We start from the raw sequence: 26,944 nt of genomic DNA, 5'->3' as shown, positions 1-26,944 counted from the left end.
AGAAATTTGGTGGTTGGATCCCAGGTCTGGAGCTTAAACCTGATGCGATGATAAATAAAACTGCTTGGAGTAGAGCAACGTCTCAGGAGAGGATGGAGGTAATTTCATGTGGGAGGAAGGTAGACATATGCAGTTAAAGGTTGGGCCGTGGTGGTTATTACAACAGTCTGCAAGTTCTTTGACATTTTTCTTGTTGAAGGTGGATTCTGATCCCCCTCTCCTTTGATATGGGCGGGTCTTAGTGAGTCCATTTCAGTGACGACAATGTGAGGGTCGTGATCCTCCATGTCTCCCAATACTAGATTCTAAAAGGGCTTGTAGTCTCCACCTGGCTGGCTCTTGGGTCTCTTGCTTGCTGACCGGGCCACCATGTTGCAAGGAAGCCCAGGCCACATGGAGTGACTTGAGTATGTGTTTTGTCCACATTCATCCTTTGCATTCTCTCTTCTCTTTCTTGTGTACAAGAAAACTCACTCCTAAGTTCTTGGAAAGTGGTGGAGATATTAGGCAAGATCTTCTCATTCCAAAGACACTGGGGCTCTTTTGTGAAATTCACAGCAAGCACAGTTGATATTCTAGCTGACGGCAACACTAACTGTGCCTGTTACTCTCTTGCCCTGGTCTCAAAGACTTCTCTTCCAAAAGCTACAAGGTATTTGCTGAAAATTTTCTCTCCTTTCCAGAAAGAGGGCTCTGCCTCAACCAGAGTTGCACTCAATTAGATTTGCATAAGCCTGTGAATTCAAGTTGGAATTAGCCCATTAAAAAAAAACAAACATTTCATGTGTATCATAGTTTTCATTCCCACTCATAATATTATTTCTTAAGAAACAATAAGAAGTATTATTAATAAGAGTAATAACAATAAGAAATCTTAAGAAGTCATCTGTCTATTTGGTCTTTAGAAGGTTTTACCTTAATCTATGTTAGACATTTTGGTAATGATCAGCTCACTGTCAAACACATCTCTAGCCAGGCTAGAGTCCTCATTATCTCCAAAGATATATACATATATAGAGATTTATAAAAACAATGATTTCTTCACACTCCCTCACTTGATCTTTTAGGGTCCAGCAAAATGTAGATTTCAGTGCTCCCCTATTCCCTGATTTCTGAGATGATCTGTAACACAATACGGGGCAATAGACAAAGGTTTTGGGTTCAGACACACGTTGTGAGCCCATGACTAGATGCTTTACCAGCAGTGGACATGTAACCTTCATGAGCTTCAGTTGTTGCTGTTGCTCAGTCATTAGGTCATGACCAACTCTTTGCGACCCCATGGACTGCAGCACTCAAGGCTCCCCAGTCCTTCACTATCTCCCAGAGTTTGCTCAGATTCATGTCCATTGAATCAGTGTTGCTATCTAAACATCTCATTCTCTGCTGCCCTCTTCTCTGCCTTCAGTGTTTCTCAGCATCAGGATCTTTTCCAATGAGTTGGGTCTTTGCAACAGGTGGTCAAAGTATCAGAGCTTCAATTTCAGCATCAGTCTTTGCAATGAATATTCAGGGCTGATATCCTGTAGGATTGCCTGGTTTGATCTTGCAGTGCAAGGGACTCTTAAGAGTCTTCTTCAACACCACAGGTTCGAAAGTGTCAGTTCTTCGGTGCTCAGCTTTCCTTATGGTCCAACTCTCCCATCCATACATGACTACTAGAAAAATCATAGCCTTGACTTATCCCTTCCCTATAAGGGAGGTAAAGTTGTTGGTAATAATAACAATACCTTGTAGAAACGTGCTCATGATTAGAGAGGTGGTATGACTAGTAGCTGCCACATCATAGAACATTGACAGTTGGTCGCTCTTTTATGTCGGTACCATAGTACAATATAATCTCTTTCCTTGGGATTCCTTTAATGCCACCATATCAGTTGCAGTCACTGACATCTAGCCTTTGCTAGACTGACCTCACATCTCCATTTCTATTCTCCACCAAAAGTCATAGCGGTAGACACATCTGTATATATCTTAATTTTTCAAGTTCCTGGGAGGCAGAGATTGAGCTTTACAACTATTGTGGAAATGTACCCAATGCATGAATGCCAATAAAAGAAAAAATAGAAAGAACCACTTAAAAACTCTTTTAATTCTATTGTGTATGTGTGTGTGTGTGTGAGTGTTTTAATTCTATTGTGTTTTTAAGGCTGTAGAAGGTAAGTTGGAACCTATTCTTGTGATTATTAGTTTTGTTTCTAAGAAGCACATTTAATAGGTTCTGTTCTATGATATAATTAAAGAGCATATGCTATGCACAAATATCACCTCATTTGATCCCCTTGATTTCCCCACAGGGCAGATATTGCTGGCATTTCCTAATTATCATAAGTGAACTAAGGCTCTGAGAGATGATATGACTCACTCAAGGTAACACAGCTTGGACAGTGAAAAACAGGCACTTGAGCCTGTGTCTAACCCTCTCCTGTGCTGGGCTGACTCTGCTTGAGAATGTCCTAGTCGGTAATGGATGTGAAAATCCTTCACAAACTCCACAGTGGAATATGAATGTAGGGGATTACCGCTATTATTTCTAGGGCAGGCAGACTATAACCTCTTGTGAAATCATATATCAACCAGGAAATCCTGTTGCTGTTCACTGAATTGTACCCCAGTGACCCAAGAGATAATGCATTTCCCAGTGTACTTAGCTTAATAGTATGGACTGACCTGTACCTTGAACTGAGCTGAGTGAGTAATATTTAAATACAGAGTCTGACAGCTTATAACCCAAGGCAGCTCACGTCCCCCTGTGGCAAGCTGCCAAGCCAGGGAGGGAAGAACAGTGGGATGTGGGGATGAATAAGATTAGGGTTGGATGGTGTTTCTCCAAAAACAACCCATGGTTTAGATTTATTTTGGATACCTTGATGAAAGGAACAGCTTTGTGCATTTTGATTATCAAGAGTGCTTCTCGGGACACCACCCACGGTCACCCTTGGATTGTCAATTTCAGCCGCCCTCACACTGGGCCAGAACCATTCCATGTTGATTTAAAAACCCAGTGGGGGATCACTGGACTGGAGTTTGATATCGTGGTTCAACAGCCTGCTGGATCCGCCAGTGCCCGCAGGGAAGCAAAAATGCTTGCTGGACGCTTCTGCAGGCCAGAGTCAGTGGGAAGGCGAAGAGTGGAACATTTCTGCCTTAATCTGTTAATACTGGTCTAAAACTACAATTGAACCATAAAAGTTAAGAGCGTGTTTGAAATAGAAGAGAGCTTGGACATCAAGGCAAAGACCCTAATTTTATAGACAAGAGAATGGAGACTCAAAAGAGTAAGCCTAAATTCATCCAATTCAGACATATGTTTTATCTAAATCAGTAAGATGAGGCATTCCTTATCCTCAGACGCCCATTCTTTTTTGCCCTCTCATGCTGCCAACTGCTGAGAATAATATCTGTCCAAGTTAAGAATGACCCAAAAGGGTGATATTTAGGGAGTCATTTCCCTTTTTTGTCTATAACAGCACTCAGCCAATCAGCAAACAGGCAAGAACTCCACACAGCTCCTGACACAGAGTTCAGAGCTGTGAAGGGGACATGAGATGTTCTCAGTGAGGTACCAATTTCAAATGATGCTACGACAATGGGGAACTACCTGCAGAACTGTTTGATAAGGGCCTTATGTAATAGGATATTTCATTTGGGGATCCAGTTTGGGCTATTGCTGTTCATGTTGTGCAAGTTTGACACAAAACATAAAATTTCTCTAGGAGTCTCTAGACCTTTGAACTGGATTGAGGGCACTAATTAATCATACCCTTTTCTCCATGGGCTTGAACCAATGGAAAAATAGCCCCAAGAGCCAGATATTGATGAAAAAGAAGTCAGATTTATTTCAGGTGAAACTTGAGTTGGACAATGGAGATTAACTCCAGTGGCTGAGCTATACTACCCAATGTGGGGCTTGGAAAAATTATATCCCATGAGATAGGATAAGAAATAGAGCAAGTATGACCCGGTGAAGATGAAGATAGAAAGGGAGTTAGGGATTGGAAAAGAGAAGGGGAAGAGGAGAAGAGACCCATTGCCTTAATTCTCTAGTAAGTCAGTCTTTCCTCCTGGTGAAAACTGAATAGAAGGGGATGGAGAGGATGACCCCTTTTAAAGGCCAAGGAAGGATTATGCAGAGAGGGAGAAAAGACGTAAACACTTGAAATCACTGAGATTCAGAACGAAGATAGGTATGCTGACTCTTAAGACTGTTTCTCTTGGTTCACATTTTATCTTAAGGGTCAGATAATAAGCAATGACTTGTGGGGGGTGGTTGAAGTTACCAATAAAGAGGCTGAAAGAAGGAGATGAGCATTTACCCCATGTCCACTGTGCCTGGGGAGCTCCGCGCTGAGGGTGGGGGGTGGTTAGCTACATCATAATCCTTATCACGTGCCAGCCCTTTTCTGCAGCTTGGTACACTGCCATTCAGCACAAAAAATAGCTTATAAAAGGGCACATTCAAGCACAGGTCTCTGTTAAACTTGGCTCCTGTTCTTGTAACTCTGCTTCTTTATCTGTCTGCAATGCAGGAAACCCTGGTTTGATTCCTGAGTCAGGAAGATCTGCTGGAGAAGGGATAGGTTACCCACTCCAGTATTGTTGGACTTCCCTGGTGGCTCAGCTGGCAGTGAATTTACCTGCAATGAGGGAGACCTGGGTCTGATCCCTGGATTGGGAAGATCCCCTGGAGAAGGGAAAGGCTACCCATTCCAGTATTCTGGCCTGGAGAATTCCATGAACTGTATAGTCCATGGGGTCACAAAGAGTTGTACATGACTGAGAGAACTTCGCTTTCTTTCTTTATCAGAATATGTGTGATTAAAAAGAATAAGTTCAAAAGCTTCAGTAATAAGTCAGTAATATCTAGATGCTCCATGTTCCATTCATTCATTGAAAAGTTTTTGAGTGACTAATATGTACCATGCACTGTGCTAGGATTGGAGAGATGCTGGCTTCCTAGACACACTATCAGATGAGTGGACAGAGGGGAACAGAAGCTAAAATGATGTTGCTTTATGCTCCAAACATCCCATTGGTGTGTGTGTGAAGACAATTTCATGACATTTTGATGATGAAGCACCATTTGTTTCTTTTGATCTTTTAATCTGCAGCCTCTTTATCCCAGGCATTTGGACCTGAGTCCATGAGGAGGGATAAGGGACAGCTCTGAATGTTGTGCCAATTAGATGTTGGAGGTGCTATTGCTAGGCAAAACTTGTATGATTGCATCTGTTCTAGCACTTACTACCCATGTGAGTTTCCATTTTACCAATTACTAACCATGTGGGTTTGAACAAATGGCTCAACCTTGCTGTGTCTTGGCTTCTTCACCTGCAGTAGAGAGATGCTCAGAGTAGAATCACAGCAGGTCACAGCTGGAAGACCTAAATGAAGTGATGAAAGGAAGAGCAGAATTCGCTTCACCCCAGGGTAACTTGCACTGATGCTATAAGATCTGAGTTGGGCATGGAGGGAAGGTTCTGATAAATGGTACCCACAGAGAGGGAAGTGCCCTCATCCCCCAGGTGGCTGCATTCTCTGAACTAGCAGGGGAGGGGTCAGATGGATCCAGCTTTTGGGTGTGGGAAATAAGAATAAAATTCATGGGGGCTTCAAATTAGCCAGAAAAACAGTGGTGTCTACCTTCACGACAGCAAAATCACAGGAAGCATGGACAATGTAAGTTATGTGTTAGTCGCTCAGTTGAGTCGGAATGTTTGTTACCCCAAGAACTGTAGTCCACCTGGCTCCTCTGTCCATGGAATTCTCAGGCAAGAATACTGGAGTGGGTAGCCATTTGCTTCTCCAGGGGATCTTCCTGACCCAGGGATTGTTTCCACATGTCCTGCCCTGCAGGCATATTCTTTACTGTCTGAGCCAACAGAGAAGCTATGGCTGAATGCAAGCCAGCAGTAGCAAATTGGACATATGCCGAAGGTTCAGGTCCCTGTTCAGGCACTCTGATTTGGGCTTCTCAGGTGGCACAGTTGGTAAAGAATCTGCCTGCCAATGCAGGAGATGCAAGAGACAGGGGTTTGACCCCAGAGTCGAGAAGATCCCCTGGAGTAAGAAACAACAAATTCTTGCCTGGAAAATTCCATGGTCAGAGGAGCCTGGCAAGCTACATCCATGGTGTCACAAAGAAACAGACATGACTGAGTATGAATGCACTATGAACTAATGTCATAAATTGACCTGAGACTATTTCTGAAGCCCTGGAATAACAGTGGTAGAAAATGTACCCAAAGACTGTTGGGTGACAGCTTTAAATCTCAGCTTCATTACTTACAAGTGGCATATTTTTAGATTCATGTGGTTTCTCTGAGCCTCGGTTTCCTCATCTGTAAATTAGAAAAACAAACAAACACTATTCTACATGCTGGCTGTAGATTTTAAATATATTCAAGTCCATAAAGGTACTCTGCAAACCATCAAGCCCTGTCCTAGTTTGAGAGTTCGTTCTGTTATTTCCAACCTGGTTAGAGTGCCTGTGGATTTTAGTTGGAGGAGAGAAATTCTTCTAGTGCATGTTCTATGCGGTAGCATCTTTGAACCTCATGTTCTCACTCATCAAACACCTTAAGATACAGAGGCACCTAGGGTGGCTGGAACAGAAAATCTATCACTTAATTCAGAGCCTCCTCCTTCCTGTAGCTCATTGGAAAGGGTGTGGAGAGCACTTCTTTTGTTGGGCTTGCTTCAAGAGGGAGAAAGAGAGCTGCAAATGAGAAATGCAAACCGAAGAAGATATCCAGCAACGTGCCTGGCTTTAATAATTGCTCAAGTAAGAAAATCTAGTCTCCAAGCCCTCCTCTCCATGCATCCACTCACATTCACATTCACAATATTTTAGGGTCCAGGCTTCCATTAAATGTCACTAACAAAGATCCATCCCAAACCTCCTCTGTTCCTGTCACATCTCGCTGCTTATTTTCTGTATCACGTTCATCACTGTTTGAAATTATTTTATTGTTTGATTTATGTGTTTGATTTGTTTTTATGTTTTTGCCCTGGTGATAAACTCCAAGAGGCCAGGTATGATTAATATTTACCTGAGTATCGCCAACACCTAGCTCAGTGTGTGGATCATAGTGGGAATTCAATAATTATTTCTTGAATGAATGAATGAATTCCCAAATCCTGGGGCGGGGGTGTGGGGCATTGGGAGACAGAATCAATGGTAGCAAGACGGAATCAATCAAAGGTAGCTACTTCTTGTTTGCAAGAAGTAACAATTGGGGCAGAGATGAAGCAGATGAACCAGAACTGGCAGGGTAGCCTGGGTGGGAGTGGTGGACAGTACAGCTCTCTAGGACAGGAGTCTGTGATGATGGAGGTTTTGGCAGCCAGGCCCTGGAGGAGGGTTGCAGACACTCTGGTCTGGACCCCCCAGTGACATAGTCATGGGCCTTTAGGACCAGCGGGCACAGAGGCCAAACATTCTGAGAGTGCTTGCAAGGAGAACAAGTGTTGATGCCTGAGGTGGGCTGGAGGGCTGCCAAGGGAAAGGAAAGAGAAGCAGAGATGCTGGAGGCTGTTCAGTGCTTGATGGAGGAAAAAAAATATGACAAAGATCTCTCAGTGGTCTTTTCCTAGACTGCCTGCCTGGAAAACAACTCTCATTCAGAGACTAGGAAAAAAATCTAAAAACAAATACATAAATTTTTTTTTTCTCTAAAGTCCCTTAAAACATCTAGCGTTTTAAATATATGTGGGCTTCCCTGTGGCTCAGCTTGCAAAGAATCCAGAATTTTAAATCTATGTATGTATTTATGAATTGTTTTTGTTTAGTCTCTAAGTCATGTCCAACTCTTTGCGACCCCATGGACTATAGCCTTCCAGGCTTCCCCGTCCATGGGATTTCCCACGCAAGAATACTGGAATGGTTTGTCATTTCCAAGTCCAGGGGATCTTCTCAACTCAGGAACTGAACCCACTTCTCCTGCATTGGCAGGAGGATTCTTTACTGCTGAGCCACCAGGAAATCCCATTTATACATTAGGCATTAGAATAAACACTTTAACCATATGATCTTATTCAGTCCTCCAAACAGGTGATTCCTCTGGTATTCCCATTTCACTTAGTGAGTAAACTGAGGTTCGGAGAGTTGAACTGACTTACCCAGGTGAGTAAGTGATGGAGCTCAGATTGGAAGCCAGCTAGTCTGACTCCAGATTCGCTGTTTTTAAATCATCATTGAGCATATGAATCATCTAACCTTGGCAACAACTTCTTAAACCTTATATAAGTACAGTCCTGGTTTACTGTCTTGAATCTAGCTTTGTTTTTCTCAGCTATCATGGGATGATCTCAGTCATCTTTGCATCAGTCCCACATCTGTGAGTCTAAGCTTAAACTCTCTACATCCAGCTACTGCTGATGTCTCAGGCTGGCCATCTTCCAGCAACTTCAGTGCAACACATCTATAACTGAATTCACCATTTCCTGCCCAAACCTTCTTTCTAACTAGTCTGTCCTAGTTAAATGGCACACTCATTCAGCCAGCTACCCCAGTGAGAAATCTGGAAATTATTTCTAACACGTTCCTTGCTGCATCTTGAAATGTCTTCCTCCTTAGGCTGACTTCAGTATACTGAGTTCACCCCAGTCGACACTGCCTCCGTTTGTCATCATTGACTATTGCAGCTGTTTGTCAATTGGTCTCCTTACCTCTGGCCTTGTCCCTCACAAATATACCTTATTCAATGTTACGAGAATAATTTTGGGCTTCCCAAGTAGCTCAGCTGGTAAAGAATCCACCTGCAGTGCAGGAGACCCCAGTTCGATCCTTGGGTTGGGAAGATCCCCTGGAGAAGAGATAGGCTACCCACCCCAGTATTCTTGCCTGGAGAATCCTAATAGACAGAGGAGCCTGGCAGGCTACAGTTCATGGGGTCACAAAGAGTTGAACACAACTGGGTGACTGAACTGGTTCTTCTGTCATCTCTTCCTGCTCTAAATTCCAATAGCCTATCAGCCATTGGCAGGTATGTCTGTATTTTAGAGTTTTTTTTTTTTTTTTTTTTTTTTAATGCCATCTGTGTATCTTATTTCTTTTCTCCTTCCATCTTGCTTCATCCCTTCCATGAATTTTCTTTAGCTTCTTCTTTATGGCAGGTTCTGAAACTAACACTTAAGAAGGTTGACAATCTAAAAAACATTTCCACATGTACCACCTCATTTATATCTCACAGCACCATGGAGAGGCAGGTAGACGTCTCTGTATCTTACAAGTGAGATGTGGGCTTGAATGGGTCACATTCAATGCCCAAAGTCACAGAATCAGGAAGAGCTGCAAGTGGTCCTGTGTCCTTGGCTTCAAGTCCTGTCGTTGCCCTGCTCTGCAACCCTTTGAAGGCAGGTGTTGGACACTTATTCATTCCAGATCATCATGCTACATTGTCAGTGCATAGAGAAAGTTGATCCCATGCGACTGGGACAAGTGGTGTTCAATCAGAAGCACACAGCCTAATAGAGAGGACTCTATTGGTTACACATATTCAACATGTTCTGGGAACAAACATGTTCCCAGTATACTTTGTCCAGTGAAGGAACACCTTCCTCTGTCCTGGCTACTTGGCTAATGGAGGGCAGTGGCCAGTTCTCCTATAGCTCTTTGTGGCTTTGTCTGACTCAACTATGAACCACCAAAGCAAACACGGCCCCTCACGTTGCTTTGTGTCTCGACTACCAAACACAGACGAGGTCCCTCAGTAAGTAGCTATCCATTATGTGGGTCTAGCTATCCAGGTGGCACAGTGATAAAGAATCAGCCTCACAATACTGCAGATGCAAGAGACATGGATTCAATTCTTGGGTTGGGAAGATCCCCTGGAGTAGGAAATGGCAACCCATTCCTGTATTCTTGCCTGGAAAACCCCATGGACAGAGGAGCCTGATGGACTACAGTACTTGGGGTTGCAAAAGGGGGAGATAGCAGGTGCCTGCAGGGACACGACTGAGCAACTGGACACACAAGCATAGTATGGGTCGACCCCGAGGAATTTAGAGAGGGAAGGTGACTTAGGGAGCATCTTTGCAGACCATGGTTTTCTAGACTCCAGTCACCTATGCCCTATATGCCAACAATGGATCTGTGTAGTAGCTTGCACAAATTTCATGACATTTGGTTCTCACCCGTATTCTCACTTACTATTTATTTACTCTTAATTATTCATTTCCTTTGTTGCCGCCTTCAATTTTACAGGGAAAGAAATGAAAGCATCACCTGATGAGCGTACGTGCCCCGGTTAAAGAATGAGTGTAAGAGCTGAATCTGAACAGAAACCCTCATATCCTGGATCCTCGGGTATGTGGCCAGCCCTTTCTGCCTCTGTAGCTAAGGTTTTGCTTTTTTTTTTTTTTTTTCTGCTTTTTGAGCAAGAGAGCCTTGCTCTAAGGAGACTGCTGATAAGGAAATAACCAGGTGCCTGCAGCCACCCATGAGGTGAATGCAAAAAGCCTCAAGAATCCTCACAGGGGAACTTTGGCCCTGCTTCCTGGAGAGGAGGAGAGAGCCCAGGAAAGGGAGGAATCTCCTGGGAGCCGAGCTCGGGAAGATGGCAGTTCCCAGGACAAGCAGGGGAAGCCAGACTGGGTTCTCTCTGAACTGACAATGCTTCCCATCTATTTCAAGTCTGTGTGGAAGGAAAAGGTCTAATGCCTTCTGAAAACCGTTCTGTCTTCCTTTCCAAAATTAAGGTCAGCAGGGGAGAGAGGCAGCGTCTGCGACGGTAATGAAAGAAAACCCAGATGACTGCAGAAGCAATTTAAAGATTTGCCTGGATTTGCTTAGGCCCCCGTGGCTGCGCCTTCTTCTTGCAACTCCTCCTCAACAGTCTGGATGAGGAGATAAACACATTTTTAAAAAGTCCAGCATCCAGGCACTTTTGAAACTAGGGAACGTGGGACCTGGGAGGCTGAAAATAGGAATCATGTATCCAAGCTTGTCAGAGAAAAGAGGATAGCGTTCTGCAGGTATAACACAGGGAGAAAATCCCCTCCAGGAACGAGGGATATGGAGGTGGCTTTCATCAGAAACAGACAGAAAGCTTGATTCATGCTTGATGCAGACCTGGATTCAAAGGCCCCTCCTTAAAGGGAAAGCAGCAGGCCAAAAGCGTTCCTTTAGGACGCTCAGAGACCTCATTAGCCCATCATTAAACAGCCAACGAGGCTCTGCTATGGCAACAGGCCAGGTCCAGAAGTATGGATGAAAGGTTTTCAAAACGTTGGAGTAGAAAACAAAGCAAGAGCCTTCAGGGATTATGGCAAGATTCCAAACTCCCTGGTCCGGAGGCTAGCAGAGAGCATCCTCAGAACACAGGGGCAGTGACTTCACTCCAAATATTTCTTTGGCGTTCTCTGAGCGACTTCCCTTTCACTTTTCACTTTCATGCATTGGAGAAGGCAATGGCAACCCACTCCAGTGTTCTTGCCTGGAGAATCCCAGGGGAGGGGGAGCCTGGTGGGCTGCCGTCTGTGGGGTCACACAGAATCGGACACGACTGAAGTGACTTAGCAGCAGCAGCAGCCCTAGGAGGTGGACTTAGTAGGATTTATCCAGGAGCCCCTGGGCTTATACATTGCTCATCCCCAGGGCTCCCTCTCAAGCCAAAGCTGTTTCCTGTCCTCATGTTTGTTTCTTATCGTAGGTCCCAGAGACTTCTTTCTTTCCAATCTTCTTCTGAATGGCCTCTGCCAAGCACCAGTTGCTCTCTGAATCATGTTTTTTTTTTTTTTTTAAAGTCTAACAATTTCTTATTTTTGTATTGTCAAGGATGAGCACCAGGATCTCTTTTGAATGTAGGATTTTATTTTCACTTCCTACAAGGAAAGTGATGGAAATAATAAGACTCTGAACTTTAGGGAAGGAACTGATGTGTGACAACTTTAGACTTCTTAGAACTTGATTGTTGACTTTAGATCTTGTCATCATTCTGGGACATTCCTGGAAGTCCCAAGGACTTGACCTTCTGGGCTTTTTTTTGTTTGTTTGTTTATTTCGGTTTTTGTTTTCTTGGCTTTTTTTGGCCATACTGTGGAGCATGTGGGATCTTAGTTTCTTGATCAGGGATTGAACCCATGCCCCTTGCAGTGGAATCACAGAGTCTTAACCACTGGGCTACCAGGGAAGTCTCTTGACATTCTGTTTTTATTCCTAAAGTTGTACATCATCTCCTCTGACCTCTTTCTCCTGAAACTTGCCACCTATATTTATTTTCACCTTTATAAAACTCTTCCACATAGAATTAAGCATGGATTGCCTTCTTACCATCATCCAATCATGATGCAATCCTTCTACTTACATGAATTCACTTTACAGCAGGAATCTCATATATTTATTTCTAGAAAATTCCTGAAATATCCTTGCATGTATTACATGCTCAATAAATAGGAACTGGAAGAAAGGAGGGCAGGGGTCCTAATATTGAAGAAACAAAAATGCTTCCACCAATATCATTTTCTCAGTTCACTGTGCTTTTTGGCATCGGAAAGCAGTGTCAAGTGACACGCAACATGCAAAGTCAGAATCGGGATGTGTCTGCATGCTGAGTGAGGGAAGAGAAGGATAAGTGAGATGCCAGTTCATCTGTAACATGTGTCAAGATCTTTAGATTCTCAGACACTTGCACCACTATTCATTTTTGACCTTTGAATTATTATTGACTCAAGCTTTGCCTACTGGATTGTTCAATTGTCCAGTTTCTTGTTTGACTCTTAGTGTCTTTTTGAGGAAGATGGCTGTATTCCCCCTGCACCAAGACTGACCATGGGAGTCCTGGACTTTGGGTCCTAGGAGTCTGTTTCTCAGGTCCATTCTCCAAACCCCAGCTCCTCAGAGGGACTGAACTGGAAAATGGACTGTTCTTCTTCCTCTCTAGGTCTGGTTGTATACTTCAGAATTCCAACCACATTTCCTCCCACTTCTGGTTACCCAAAGAAAATTCTGGAATAGTGAAATAAACACACACACACTTTCCACATTCTTTGTTTCCCCAGTTGATCCACATAGAACCAGATGGTAATTAGGAGGCAACCAGAAGATGGTAACCAAGAAAGTCCATTCCCTCCCCACTCCTTCCATTTTTCCCTGATATAAAGGTCTATAGACTTATCCTGCCTATCTCCATCAAGGTGCTCAAGTGAGCTTCTTGCTATAGTATGATAGACTCAAACATACAAACCCATAAAAACTCACAGGTTAACTATTCAGTAGGGCTTTGGGTATCGCGCACACACACACACACACACACACACAGAGTGAAAAATACATTGACATAGGAAGACAGAAAGTTCAGGTCCACATTTCCAACTCTTTCTTTCACTAGAGAACTGTGGGAACAGCCAAGTTATAATCAGAACCTTTCTTAGTGAGAGTGCAGTCAGAGAAAAGGGTATTTACTGGATCTGAGAGTCATAGGATCAACTGATATCTCCAACTTCCATCTGGGATGCTTCTGCCAAATTGGAATGAAGCTGAGTGATCCTTTTCCCTTTCGTAAAGACCCAACAACGTCACAAACCTCAGTTACTAGGATTAAAGTCTCAGAAAATGAGAGGCTGGGGGAAAACAATTTTAAAAATTTACTAAGTAGATTTAAATGGCACAGTGAATAAGTATTCTAGGAGATATTCACTTGCTTTAGCCAGCCAGATTCATGACTATGAAACCCTGCTCCAATAAATAAGCTTCTTCTGGATGACTTTATTCCTTGCTCAGGAAATATTGCTGCAGTTTCACAATCTGCGAGACTGAATATTTCACCCATTTATGTTGTGCAGACTGAACCTCTTCTTCAACTTTTTAAACCAGCCCTTCCTAGCATGTTTGTTAGCTTTTCCACCTGATTTTTTTGCTTGTTTCTTTCTGCCTTGCTTTCTTAGGTCCCAGGACAATGTCTGGCCATTTCACAAGCTATAAGCACGTTCTGGGTCCCTGACTCTTTGTTGGCTATGTTTTATTTTTTGGCTGAACAGCATGTGGGATTTTAGTTCCCCAGTCAGGGAGCAAATTCAAGCCCCCTGCATTGGAAGCACAGAATCTTAACCACTGACCCACTAGGGAAGTCCCTGTAGGATTTTAAACAAGATGTTCAAGAAAGATAAGGTAGAGTTAAATTTAAGCAGTGAAGTGAAGGGGCAGGGAAGCCTACCAAGTTTAGGTAAAAACAAGACCTGGGTGAGAGAACAGACACTGCATAAGCAACAAGAAAGCCAGGGAGAGAGTGGACTGAAGAGGGGAAGTATGATGGGGAGAAACGTGCTGGGGTGAATGATGTCGAGTCTCATGAGCCATGTGAGGAATTTGGGACTTTGTCCTCAAGGTGATTCCAATGCATTGGATAAGCAACATGATCTTGGAAAGGGCTTGGATCACACTGGACCCATTGCCTCTGTGGTTCTCTGTTTCCAAGCTGGTCAGTTTCCTTCTGATCAAAATAATTTTTCCATAGACACCTTAATATCTTCGTTGAGCTTAGCCCACATCCTGCTGCCTTGTCTTTGGCATCTTATTTTAAGGGTACCGACCTTTTCGTTTAACTCTTAGGAGGACAATCTCTGTGCCACATTTCCTAGTTCTGGAGGAGCATATGGTTATTACTTTCCCACCCACACTCCAGGAACATAATTATGCACACAGGTGTTTTAGGGATTCAGGCCAACAACAACAGCAACAGAAGATTTAAAAAGGGATGCAGTTTGGAGTCAAGGTGTGTTGGGAGCTCTAAATGCAGAAGCCAGACTGAAAACACTCAGCATTCTGAGAGAGAGTTAGAAATAAACACTTACGTCATTCCCTCCCTCCCCTGCATTGATGCAGTCCAGACAGATGATGGCCCAGCATTTTGGATTTGTCTGGTTTCCTCATTAATTCTCCTCTCTGTTCTGCTTTTATTATCTACAGTGGCAACGGCGCACTATCCCTAGGCAGCTCCTAAAGCCGTCTAACTGTCATTAGAGGAATAGAGACTCTCCTCTTTCTGCACAGTAAACAAATTAAAGAGCTCCTTGGTGTCTAAACTTCTTGATGGAAGCATCCTTGTCTTATGATAGCCACTGTCCTTTGAAAACCTACTGCGTGCCGAGGATAGTTAGCTGTGTTGCATACACTGTTTTCGTTCATCTTTGCAATGGCACTTTCAAGCTAAGAATCAGTGTCCCGATACACAAAAGAGGCAATGACACCCAGAGAGGTGAAATACTTGCCAATAAGTAGTCAGTCCATGGCCAGATCTGCATATCCATGCATCCTATCCTCTGTCCACGTAATCCCATGCTTCTTGCTTTTCCACACAGTTCTTGACATCTTCCCTCTCAATGGTTCTCCCTCCTCACTGAAGCACATACATACTCACTTGTGCTTTCTTTTATTAGAACATGTCCTCAAAATCTTGAGGGGATCAGACTTCTCACTCCTCTCTCTCACTCAAATCCCTAGTCATAGACGCTCATTGCTGGAGGGGACCTTAGAGATTATATTCTCTGGAGGTTTCCAATCTTAAGTCCCCAGATGGTTAGACTAGTTTCAATGTTCAGAAGTCTCTAGTTAAATCACAATACTGCTGTTGAGTTTGTACTCCTGAAATATAAAGTTACATAACTGTTAGATGGAAAAGGCAATGGCAACCCACTCCAGTACTCTTGCCTGGAAAATCCCATGGTTGGAGGAGCCAGGTAGGCTGCAGTCCATGGGGTCGCTAAAAGTCGGACACGACTGAGCGACTTCACTTTTACTTTTCACTTTCATGCATTGGAGAAGGAAATGGCAACCCACTCCAGTGTTCTTGCCTGGAGAATCCCAGGGACGGGGGAGCCTGGTGGGCTGCCGTCTATGGGGTTGCACAGAGTCAGACACAACTGAAGTGACTTAGCAGCAGCAGCAATTGTTAGATAAATACAACTTGTCTAATGGATAGAAAGCTTCTGAAGATGGATCCTATATTGAGTAAGTGGGAAAGAAAGACTATAAAAAAAAGAAGTTGGTGAAAACTCTCAGAAGTGGCATCAGTTTAGTCTGTGTTCTCTTTTATAAATGATTCAGTGAATGTCCACTGGGAAGGAAAATGGACACAGATTAAGCTTCATTGGTTTGGAAGAGATTTTATAGCGTATGCTGTCCAACCCTGATGCATTTCTAGCACGTGATAGACCAGTCATTGATGGAGAATTTATTGCTCCTTTAGGCATCCTCTTTCAATGTAATAACATTGATTGTTTAAAATTCTTTCTTTTCTGTAGTTGCTATCAGTTGGTTCTAGTTCTTTGGAACATCATGCAGTAGTTCTTATCACTCTTCTCAATTATGTCCTTCATGCTCAAGGATAGGACAATTCTGGACTCACGGTTGAAATAGCAGCATCACCAAAGTGATTACGTGGACCATGACTGGTAAGTCACTCGTTTTCCTAAACAAGAAAGACCCATAAGGCATTTTGCCATTTGACTCTTTTCCTCTGCTTTGGACCATAAAGAAAGCTGAGTGCTGAAGAATTGATGCTTTTGAACGGTCATGCTGGAGAAGACTCTTGAGAGTCCTTTGGACTACAAGGAGATCCAACCAGTCCATCCTACAGGATATCAGTCCTGAATATTCATTGGAAGGACTGACACTGAAGCTCCAATACTTTGGCCATCTGATGTGAAGACTCAACTCATTGGAAAAGACCCTGATGCTGGGAAAGACTGAAGGCTTAAAAGGAGAAGAGGGTGGCAGAGGATGCGATAGTTAGATAGCATTACTGACTCAATGGACATGAATTTGAGCAAACTCCAAACAGTGGAGGACAAAGGAGCCTGGCATGCTGCAGTCCATGGGGTTTCAGAGTTGAACAAGACTTAGAGCTGAGCAACAAAAACTTCTGCCTTTGCCACATGCCCTAAAATTTTATAAATACTAAACTCTTGAACTTTTTCTTATTCTCAGTGCTCCTTATTCCTAGAATATGTCTCTCTCCCTCTTTTCCCCATATTTCCCTCCTCTGGAGAACTTTTCATGCCCCAAATGGGCTGGCTAAAGCCCTGTAATAACCGCTTCCACTATATTTGAGTGTTTCCTTGCATATAATACTAACTTATAATTAACCATTTATTTCTCTCTCTCCTCATCAGGACTGTAGGATCCTACTGGCCTAAAGTGATGCTTTATTCTTGTAGTTCCAAACCTAGCACTTGATTGAGACATATAGTGCTCCATAAAATGAATGAATGAATGAATTTGGGTCCTTCCTGTATCTGGTCACCAAATTCTCAATTTCCATTGTCTCCATCATGACAATGGAAACATGGGGAGTTGAGCATGAAAGAAGATGGGATAAAGGAAGGCGTGACAGGGAAGTATAACCAGAAGACAGATAAATTAATCAAAATTAAAAAAGTAATTTTCTAGATAAGGAAACTGAGACTCAGAGAGGAACATGATGTACTAAATCACACAGTGGGGACTGGCATCATATTTCTTGGCCTCAGACCCTGGGCCTTGCCTCTATGCTATGAATATTATGGCAAAAAATTCTTTAACACACAGAGAAAAACATACTGGCTCATCTCTAAAGAAAACAGCCTCATTGTCAGGGTGAAAGGGTCATTGGTTGAAATTTAAAAAAATTAAATCCTGATTTAAATGCAGCCTTTCACTTGGAGCAATGACTCAGGCTGATTCTGCAGGTGGCATGTTTTCCTCTGAGATTTCTCATTGGGTCTATTCCTCGTTTTTCTGGATTATATAAGGGTAATGATGCATTCTGTGACTGGATCCCAACTTCCTGAGGCCCGAAATAATCATTGTTCTGTTTTCCATGGGAGATGAAGATACATATTAGGATTTTAACATTCTTCGAACATCAACTTTAAAAACAGAAGACATCCAAGGCAGGTGGGGCTTGCAAATATTTCTAATCAGATGTTCATCTAGAAAGTAATTAAGAAATCTCTTCCTTATAAGGCCTGGAAGCTTCTGAAAAGACTTCTCAACTCTCTCTTAACACTCTTTGTCCTTGCCTCCCACTGTGTTCCAGAGCCCAAAGGAGGATGAGAGGCGAGTCCTGCCGATAAAGATGCCATCGTGTCAAAGTGTCACAGAGCCATAGGGCAAGAAGTCCTTCTGTCTGCCCCCTCCATTCCAACCCCAGTACCCTCAAAACTGTGTTTTCTCATGTTTTGTAAATTACTTAGCACTCTGCCAGGTTCTCTAGTGCCAGCTGGCTCACTGCCTTGGCTTCCCTGTCACTCCTTTTAGGAAATTCAAGGGAGAAATTTGAAGTCAGATACATTGGAGAAGGAAATGGCAACCCACTCCTGTGTTCTTGCCTGGAGAATCCCAGGGACAAGGGAGCTTGGTGGGCTGCTGTCTATGGGGTCACACAGAGTTGGACACAACTGAAGTGACTTAGCAGCAGCAGCAACACATGGGTTCAAACACAGGGTCTGCTACTTCCTGGCTGTGTAGTAATGAATGAGCTACCACCTCCTTCTGGGTCTCAATTTCCCACCTAAAAATCCCCCTGGATTGTTAGGGGGGACTGTTGTCGTGATTCACTGAAAAAGTCCCAAGACAGCATTCAGCTTGGTACCTGCTTTCTAGAAGATTCTTAGCAGATTTTTTACATTCTGCCCTATCTCCATTCTACATCTTACTGGTAAAACAAAGTCTGTACATATTTGGGCTACTGGATTACTTTCCTGGGGATTCCCTGGTGGCTTAGATGGTAAAAAAATCCACCTGAAATTCAGAAGATCCAGGCTTGATCCCTGGGTCAGGAAGAACCCCTGGAGAAGGGAATGGCTACCCATTCGAGTATTCTTGCTGGGAAAATTCCATGGACAGAGGAGCCTGGTGGGATATATAGTCCATGGGATTGCCAAGAGCCAATCACGACTGAGTTTCCTAGGGATGTTGTACTGAAGTACCACAAAAATGGGTGTCTTAAAAGGAAAGAAATTGCCTCACAGTTCTAGAGGCCAGAAGGTCTGTCTAAGTCAAGGTGGCAGCAGAGCCAGGTTCCCTTTGGAACATGTAGGGGAATCTTTTCCTGCTTCTTCTTAGATTTGGGGGGTTTGCGGACCATCTTTGACTTGCAGCAGTGTAATTCCAATGTCTACTTTGTCATCACATCCTCCCTGTATCTTGTCTTCTTATGAGGACCGTCACATTGGATTAGAGGTCCACTCTATGCTTATATGACCCTATCTTAACTAATTATATGTACAGTGAGTCAGCCCTATTTCCAAATAATGTCACAGTCTCAGGTACTAGGGGTTAGGATTTCAATTTTTAAAGGGAGGTGTGGATGTGAGAGTTGGACTGTGAAGAAAGCTGAGCACTGAAGAATTGATGCTTCTGAACTATGGTGCTGGAGAAGACTCTTGAGAGTCCCTTGGACTGCAGGGAGATCCAATCAGTCCATCCTAAAGGAGATCAGTCCTGGGTATTCATTGGAAGGACTGATGCTGAGGCTGAAACCCCAATACTCTGGCCACCTCATGCAAAGTGTTGACTCATTGGAAAAGACCCTGATGCTGGGAGTGATTAGGGGCAGGAGGAGAAGGGGACGACAGAGGATGAGATGGCTGGATGGCATCACCGACTTGACGCACATGAGTTTGGGTGAACTGCGGGAGTTGGTGGTGGACAGGGAGGCCTGGTGTGCTTTGATTCATGGGGTTTCAAGGAGTTGGACACGACTGAGCGACTGAACTGAACTGAACTGAGGATGGTGGAGAACATACTTCAACCCGTAACAAGTAAGTATGGAATTATAGACTAAAATGTTCTAGTCTATTTAGTCAGTATATCATGTAGACTTCTGTTTTGATGAGATTAGATTTCATTGTTTGAAAGTCTAATCTTGGAATTGAAGTGTTCCAGCTAAAAGGAAATATGTCATTTTTTCGCTTCCCACCTCTTCATGCCCTTCTCCTAGTCTTCCTTCTTTTTCAAGCCCACGACTCTCATCATCTCTAATCATTATACACCCAGCAGCCAGAATCCTCTCTCTGTCTTCCTCCCCTTTCAAAACAGACACGTGTCTGTCAGTCACCTTGTTCTTTACAGGACAAAGGTCAAACCTCTCACCTGGGTACCAGCTGTCCTTTAGTACCTGATCCTCTACATCTGGGGTGGTTAATTATCTTGGTTTATCCCAGATGGCTTCAGCTTTAGCACTGAAATTTTTGCATCCTGAGAGACTCATCAGTCTTGGACAAACCAGAGCAGTTGTTCACTCTATCCCCTCCCTACAGTTTTAGATACTCTCTAGCTGTTGCAGATTTAATTCTGTCTTGCTAATTGTATATTGTTTGGGCACCAGCAGTCAGGCTCTCCTGCTAAATTATGTTTCTTAAGGATGTCTAGATTCAGATGAATCTAGGTTTAAATTTCAACTCTGCTGATCCTAGTCATTGCATGTCTTATTATTAAACATCAGTTTCCTCAAAAGCAAAAGGGTCAGAAACCCCATATCCTTTGGTTGTTGTGAGGGTAACTTAGACATTATGAGTGAACCACCTAGCAGAATCTGATATGCACTTGGCGTTATGTAAGTGGTAGGTGGTTTTCACTGGTGGGCATGTCTGTATACTCCAGAGTACCTATGCTCACTAAATGCTTTGGAAAGAAAGCTCAAAGCTACAGAGCTCAAATTTCTTGAGCCACGATCTTTCTGTCCTGCCATTTTTTCTCTTTGACTTAAAAAAAACAAATGCATTCTTTCAAAGGTTAGCCTTACTAAGAACTTGGCTGAAAGCCCTGTTGATTAACATGGAATATGACCTACAGACAGTTACCACTGGAATTTTCCATGTGTCAATCATTTTCTGTTCTCTGGCAATTTCAATCTGGTTGGATCCAGCAACTGGTCCTTGAAGGGAAAACAGATAACTGAAAAGACCTTGAGTCCCTTCTTATGCTCCAGTTCTCTTGAACTCAAAACAGAAATATTTAAAGTTGGTGTGGCATCATCAACTGAAAACAGGGTTAGATCAGCCCCCCAAAGGAATCAGCTGTATTTTGTAGCACTTGATGGCTCTCGAGTTATGTGTATGACACAGCGGAGAATAAGGGAGGTTGTCCTCTTCCCCAGGGGGGAGCAGGAAAAATCTTGATTGTGGTCAAAAGGATATCACAGACTCTTGGCTTTCTCTGAGAATCTCATTGTGGAGGCCACTGGTTCCTTTTATCTACTGGGTATTTGATGTCATGATGAGATTAATAATTCATAGAGTCTGGGCAGTACTTTTCCATGGAGGGCTGCATGCAGAGACAAGCAGAAGTGCTGGCAAAAGCCCAAGGGTTCCTGACTAGGTCAGATGCCTTATGCTTCAGCAAGTCTTCAATCCCTAGTAACCCTTTACTTGCTGTGACAGATACAGAAGAAGGGCAAGGATTCTTGAAGGCTTTTTAGCTTTCTTGGTTGTGGTGAAAATCAATCCTGTTAAACAGAACTCTAAGAGATGGTAAGTCAATGACAACAACAGCAACAAAATGTAAATAAAAAAATAGGTATTAGTTACAAACAATAATTCAAGAGATGTTCTAGAATCAAATGTAATCAATTTCCATAGGCGATGAGAGGATTAGTAGTAACTAAGGGGAGATGAAGCTTGATCTATTCTTATTACTATTACTAATATATTTTTTAATTTTTAAATTTTTTTTATTTTTAACTTTACAATATTGTATTGGTTTTGCCATATATCAACATGAATCTGCCACAGGTATACACATGTTCCCCATTCTGAACCCTCCTCCCTCCTTCCTCCCCGTACCATCCCTCTGAGTCGTCCCAGTGCACCAGCCCCAAGCATCCGGTATCGTGCATCGAACCTGGACTGGTGACTCATTTCATATATGATATTATACATGTTTCAATGCCATTCTCCCAAATCATCCCACCCTCTCCCTCTCCCACAGAGTCCAAAAGACTGTTCTACACATCAGTGTCTCTTTTGCTGTCTCGTATACAGGGTTATTGTTACCATCTTTCTAAATTCCATATATATGTGTTAGTACACTGTATTGGTGTTTTTCTTTCTGGCTTACTTCACTCTGTGTAATAGGCTCCAGTTTCATCCACCACATTAGAACTGATTCAAATGTATTCTTTTTAATGGCTGAGTAATACTCCATTGTGTATATGTACCACAGCTTTCTTATCCATTCGTCTGCTGATGGGCATCTAGGTTGCCTCCATGTCCTGGCTATTATAAACAGTGCTGCGATGAACATTGGGGTACACGTGTCTCTTTCCCTTCTGGTTTCCTCAGTGTGTATGCCCAGCAGTGGGATTGCTAGGTCATAAGGCAGTTCTATTTCCAGTTTTTTAAGGAATCTCCACTCTGTTTTCCATAGTGGCTGTACTAGTTTGCATTCCCACCAACAGTGTAAGAGGGTTCCCTTTTCTCCACACCCTCTCCAGTGTTTATTACTTGTAGACTTTTGGATCGCAGCCATTCTGACTGGTGTGAAATGGTACCTCATAGTGGTTTTGATTTGCATTTCTCTGATAATGAGTGATGTTGAGCATCTTTTCATGTGTTTGTTAGCCATCTGTATGTCTTCTTTGGAGAAATGTCTGTTTAAGTTCTTTGGCCCATTTTTTGATTGGGTCATTTATTTTTCTGTATTTGAGCTGTAGGGGTTGCTTGTATATTTTTGAGATTAGTTGTTTGTCAGTTGCTTCATTTGCTATTATTTTCTCCCATTCTGAAGGCTGTCTTTTCACCTTGCTTATAGTTTCCTTTGTTGTGCAGAAGCTTTTAAGTTTAATTAGGCCCCATTTGTTTATTTTTGCTTTTATTTCCAATATTCTGGGAGGTGGGTCATAGAGGATCCTGCTGTGATGTATGTCGGAGAGTGTTTTGCCTATGTTCTCCTCTAGGAGTTTTATAGTTTCTGGTCTTACATTTAGATCTTTAATCCATTTTGAGTTTATTTTTGTGTATGATGTTAGAAAGTGTTCTAGTTTCATTCTTTTACAAGTGGTTGACCAGATTTCCCAGCACCACTTGTTAAAGAGATTGTCTTTAATCCATTGTATGTATATTCTTGCCTCCTTTGTCAAAGATAAGGTGTCCATAGGTTCGTGGGTTTATCTCTGGGCTTTCTATTTTGTTCCATTGATCTATATTTCTGTCTTTGTGCCAGTACCATACTGTCTTGATGACTATTTTGATTAATAATCTCTACTACTTTTTTTTTTTTTTTTGAGTCCCAGGCACTTCGCATCACATGTAATATCTCTTTTGACTTTCATGCTAATTTTGTGAAAAAGTCTATCTTCTCCCCACCTACTAAATGAAGAAACTAAGGCTAAAAAGGTCAACTAGGCTTTTCCAAGGCCACCAAGTTGGTAAGAGATGGAGCCATAGTTTGACCCTGGGGTGACTGTCCTTGAGACTGCTTTTGACATGTGCTATATCACCTTCTCCCCTTCATGAGTCACAGCCTTGTTGTGGCAAAGGGGCTTGCAGGAATCAATGAAACTATTAGCCATGCCATTCAGGGCCACTCAAGATGGACAAGTCATGGTGGAGAGTTCTGACAAAATGTGGTCCGCCAGAGGAGGGAATGGCAAACTACTCCAATATTTTTGCTGCAAGACTCTCATGAGTGGCATGAAAAAGCAAGAAGATATGATGCTGGATGATGGGCCCTCTAAGTTGGAAAGTGTCCAATATGGTACTAGGGAAGAGTGTGGGGCAATTCCTAGTAGCTCCAGAAAGAATGAAGTAGCTGGGCCAAAGCAGAAATGATGCTCAGTTGTGGATATGTCTGGTGGTAAAGAAGGACTGATGCTGTAGCTGAAGCACCAATACTTTGACCACCTGATGCAAAGAGCTGACTTATTGGAAAAGACCCTGATGCTGGGAAAGATTGAAGGCAAAGAAAGAAGGGGGTGACTGAGGATGAAATGGTTGGATAGCATCACTGACTCAATGAACATGAATTTGAGCAAACTCTGGGAGACAGTGGAGGACAGGGGAGCCTGGCATGCTGTCGTCCTTTGGAGTGGCAAAGAGTTGGACAGGACTTAGTGACTGAACAACAGCAACAACAATATCACTTTCTAGTAATAATTAAAAAACTAATGATCATGAGGAAGATTCTTAGCATTGTGCAGAGACTTAAGAGTTTTCAAGACCATTCATATCTTTCTTCCCATTTACTTCTCACAGCAGCCCTGTGCAAGAATAGGCTGGGGGTTACTATCAGGACCTGGAAAATGCAGAACTTGGACAGGACTGAGTTTACGTGATTCTCAGGGTCACCAGCCAAATGGTTAGTGGCCACAATGCACTTGCAATTGAAGGCTTCTGATTTCCCAGCTGGAGCTTTGTGACCTTTCCTTTAGAACATAAAAGAGGTCACACTAGTGGGAGCTGTCATTTTCGGTTCCAATCTGTGCCAAAGGAGAAGAGAACTGTCTGAACTTGATAATCTACTTTCGCTGATCTTTAAATGTCTCTTGCCAAGCCTACATGGCTTCCTCATTAACCAGAAGATTCTCACTCACCAGAATTCTGGTGGCAGTGATGAGAGCCGCCATCTTTTGTTCTTGCTCATTTTCAAACTTTGGTTGTCCAGACTCCTGGCAAGTCTATGATCTTCCCAATAGCTTTATAATAAGTTTATTTTCTACTTTAATCAACCAGAGTCAGGTTCTACTCTTTGTAACTGAGAACTCTGATGAATATGGTCTTTCACAGTGCTGTTACATAGTCTGGCTTCAAGTAACCCTAGTTCTGGCCCATTCTTCTTTTTTACAAACCATAAATTTTCAAAGTATATCCCATACTTTCCAAACCTTTGCTCAACAATTATCTCAACAAGGCTTTATTTAACTATTTCATGCAATGAGTAAAGATGGCTCCTGGAACTCCCTAGAGAGCAGGTTTTAGATTTATCCCAGAGAGGAGAAGAGAGTATAACGATGTGGAGAAGGAGGATGAGAGGTCTTGGGAGAGCTTCAGCTGGTTGGGTGCTCCTTGGTCAATGCATTTACTTTTTCTCCTTCCTACTTTCCTTGCTATTTTTTCCTAATTTCGATCCTCTTCTTCCTCCTTACCTTTCTAATCTCACTCTTATTCTTTTTCCAAGATGTATACTAATGAGGGATATAGGGCTCTATCAGAATCCAAACATCAATTTGTTTTTTTGTGTCCTAAACTTGCCCTGTGCTCTTCATCATGCTAATACATCTATCACTTAATTTAAGCTCCTCAAACCCATTAGAAGGAGGGATTATGTCCCTATTATGAGAGGGAAGAGGTGAGACAAAATGAGGTTTGAAGCACGCTAGGACTTACTCATAACAGAATGGCTTCTGAGCCTCAGCTTTCCTGTAAGGTTGCAAGCATCAGATGAAAGGCAGGACAATTCTGATATTAGAGAAACAGACAAGGAAATAGAAGGCTTTTGGGAGCACTTGTTCTGTTGCATATTAACTGTGTGTTTCTTGGGCAAGTTATTCAAACTCTTTAAGTCCTTAGCACCACAGGCGTGCAGGAGAGTAAAGTAAAAGACAGATAGAATTGAAGCATTTCACTTGAAATGTTTCCTTTGCCCCACATTCATTTTGCTTCCCCATAGTGTTCCTCCTGTGATAGCCTTGGGGGACATGAGATCTCGCTTTCTTTGCCAGCATGCAGCGATGCCTGGGTCCCAGCAGGTTTGTGCCACTAGCCAGATGGCCTCTTTGTATTGGGAAGATGTCCCATTAGAGCACCTCATTCTCTTCTTTTTTTAATGAAAGCTCCAAATGTCCATGGCTGTTCCTGGCTGATCACATGTTTCTTTAAAAGGAAGTTAAGAGTACTCATATTAAAATTTGTTTGGGGGTTAGAGTATGGTAGATTTATGACAGTCATCCTCAATTTCACCTAGAACTAGGGCAGTCTGCAGAGTCCAGGGTCATGCCTCAGACCTAGGATAATCATTCAAGGCTTTCAGACAGATATACATGCTGCTGCATGTTGTCAGATATAGTTCAGGTAAATTCTCGGTTCTACTGCTTGCTTATTGATGTTCTTGGACAGCTTACTTAATCTTTTTTTTTTTTTTTGGCCTCACTTTCTTCTTCTAAACAGAAAACAGTAAACCTAGAACCTTTCTCTTGGAGTGGTTGTGAAGCTTAAATAAGATGATTCCTCTGAAGCTGATGCAGAGTGGGCATCCAATAAATATTCACTGAATATGGTCAATGCTTGACACATAGCTAATGATAAACAGCAGTTCCATTTCCCACTGCTCTGTATTTGTTCTGTCATTGCTGAAGGTGATGTAACACATGAGTGAGATGGCGGGGTAGAGTTTTCAGAGTAAAAATGACAAATCCTTTCACTTGAATCAGGCTTCTATATCAAGGAAGTTGATTGGCAAGAATAACAGCTTTAGGACTTCCCTGGGGGAGACCTGGGTTCGATCCCTGGGTTGGGCAGATCCCCTGGAGAAGGGAAAGGCTACCCACTCCATTATTCTGGTCTGGAGAATTCCATGGACCGTATAATCCATGGGGGGTTGCAAAGAGCCCGGCACGACTGAGCGACTTCCACTGTCACTTTCACTTGGTCATACAGAGGATAAGAATCCGCTTGCCAGTGCAGGAGACATGGGTTCGATCCCTGGTCCGGGAAGATTCTACATGCCATGGGGCAACAAAGCCCATGTGCCACAACTACTGAAGCCCACTGACTTGGAGCCCACACGCAGCAGCTATTGAAGTCCGTGTGCCTAGAGCCTGTGCTCTGCAACGAGGGACACCCCTACAACCAGAAGACTACCCTCCACCAGAAGAGCAGCCCCCACCTGGCCGCAGCTAGAGAAAGCCTGCTCACAGCAATGAAGACCCAGCACAACTAAAAAAAGAATAACAGATATATATGCTATCTTCACTAAAAAATAAAATGTATACCATTAGGTTTTTGACCAAATAAATATTGAGAAGTA

At 42.9% G+C, this 26,944-nt stretch overlaps 1 long non-coding RNA gene across 2 annotated transcripts; it reads left to right on the top strand.

Moving 5' to 3' along the window:
- LOC123334543 lies at nt 1-26,944 on the top strand. Of its 2 annotated transcripts, none has more exons than XR_006552560.2 (3): nt 1-98; nt 10,208-10,309; nt 26,575-26,944. It is a non-coding gene; the product is annotated as an uncharacterized LOC123334543 (long non-coding RNA). The 2 variants fall into 2 exon arrangements; XR_006552561.1 differs by lacking the exon at nt 26,575-26,944 and adding an exon at nt 16,325-16,558.

The sequence above is a fragment of the Bubalus bubalis genome, chromosome 7 (genome assembly GCF_019923935.1).
Source record: "Bubalus bubalis isolate 160015118507 breed Murrah chromosome 7, NDDB_SH_1, whole genome shotgun sequence".
NCBI classification, from domain to species: domain Eukaryota; kingdom Metazoa; phylum Chordata; class Mammalia; order Artiodactyla; family Bovidae; genus Bubalus; species Bubalus bubalis.
Note: the sequence above shows the minus strand (reverse complement) of the source record. Positions and strands in the feature narration are given on the sequence as shown.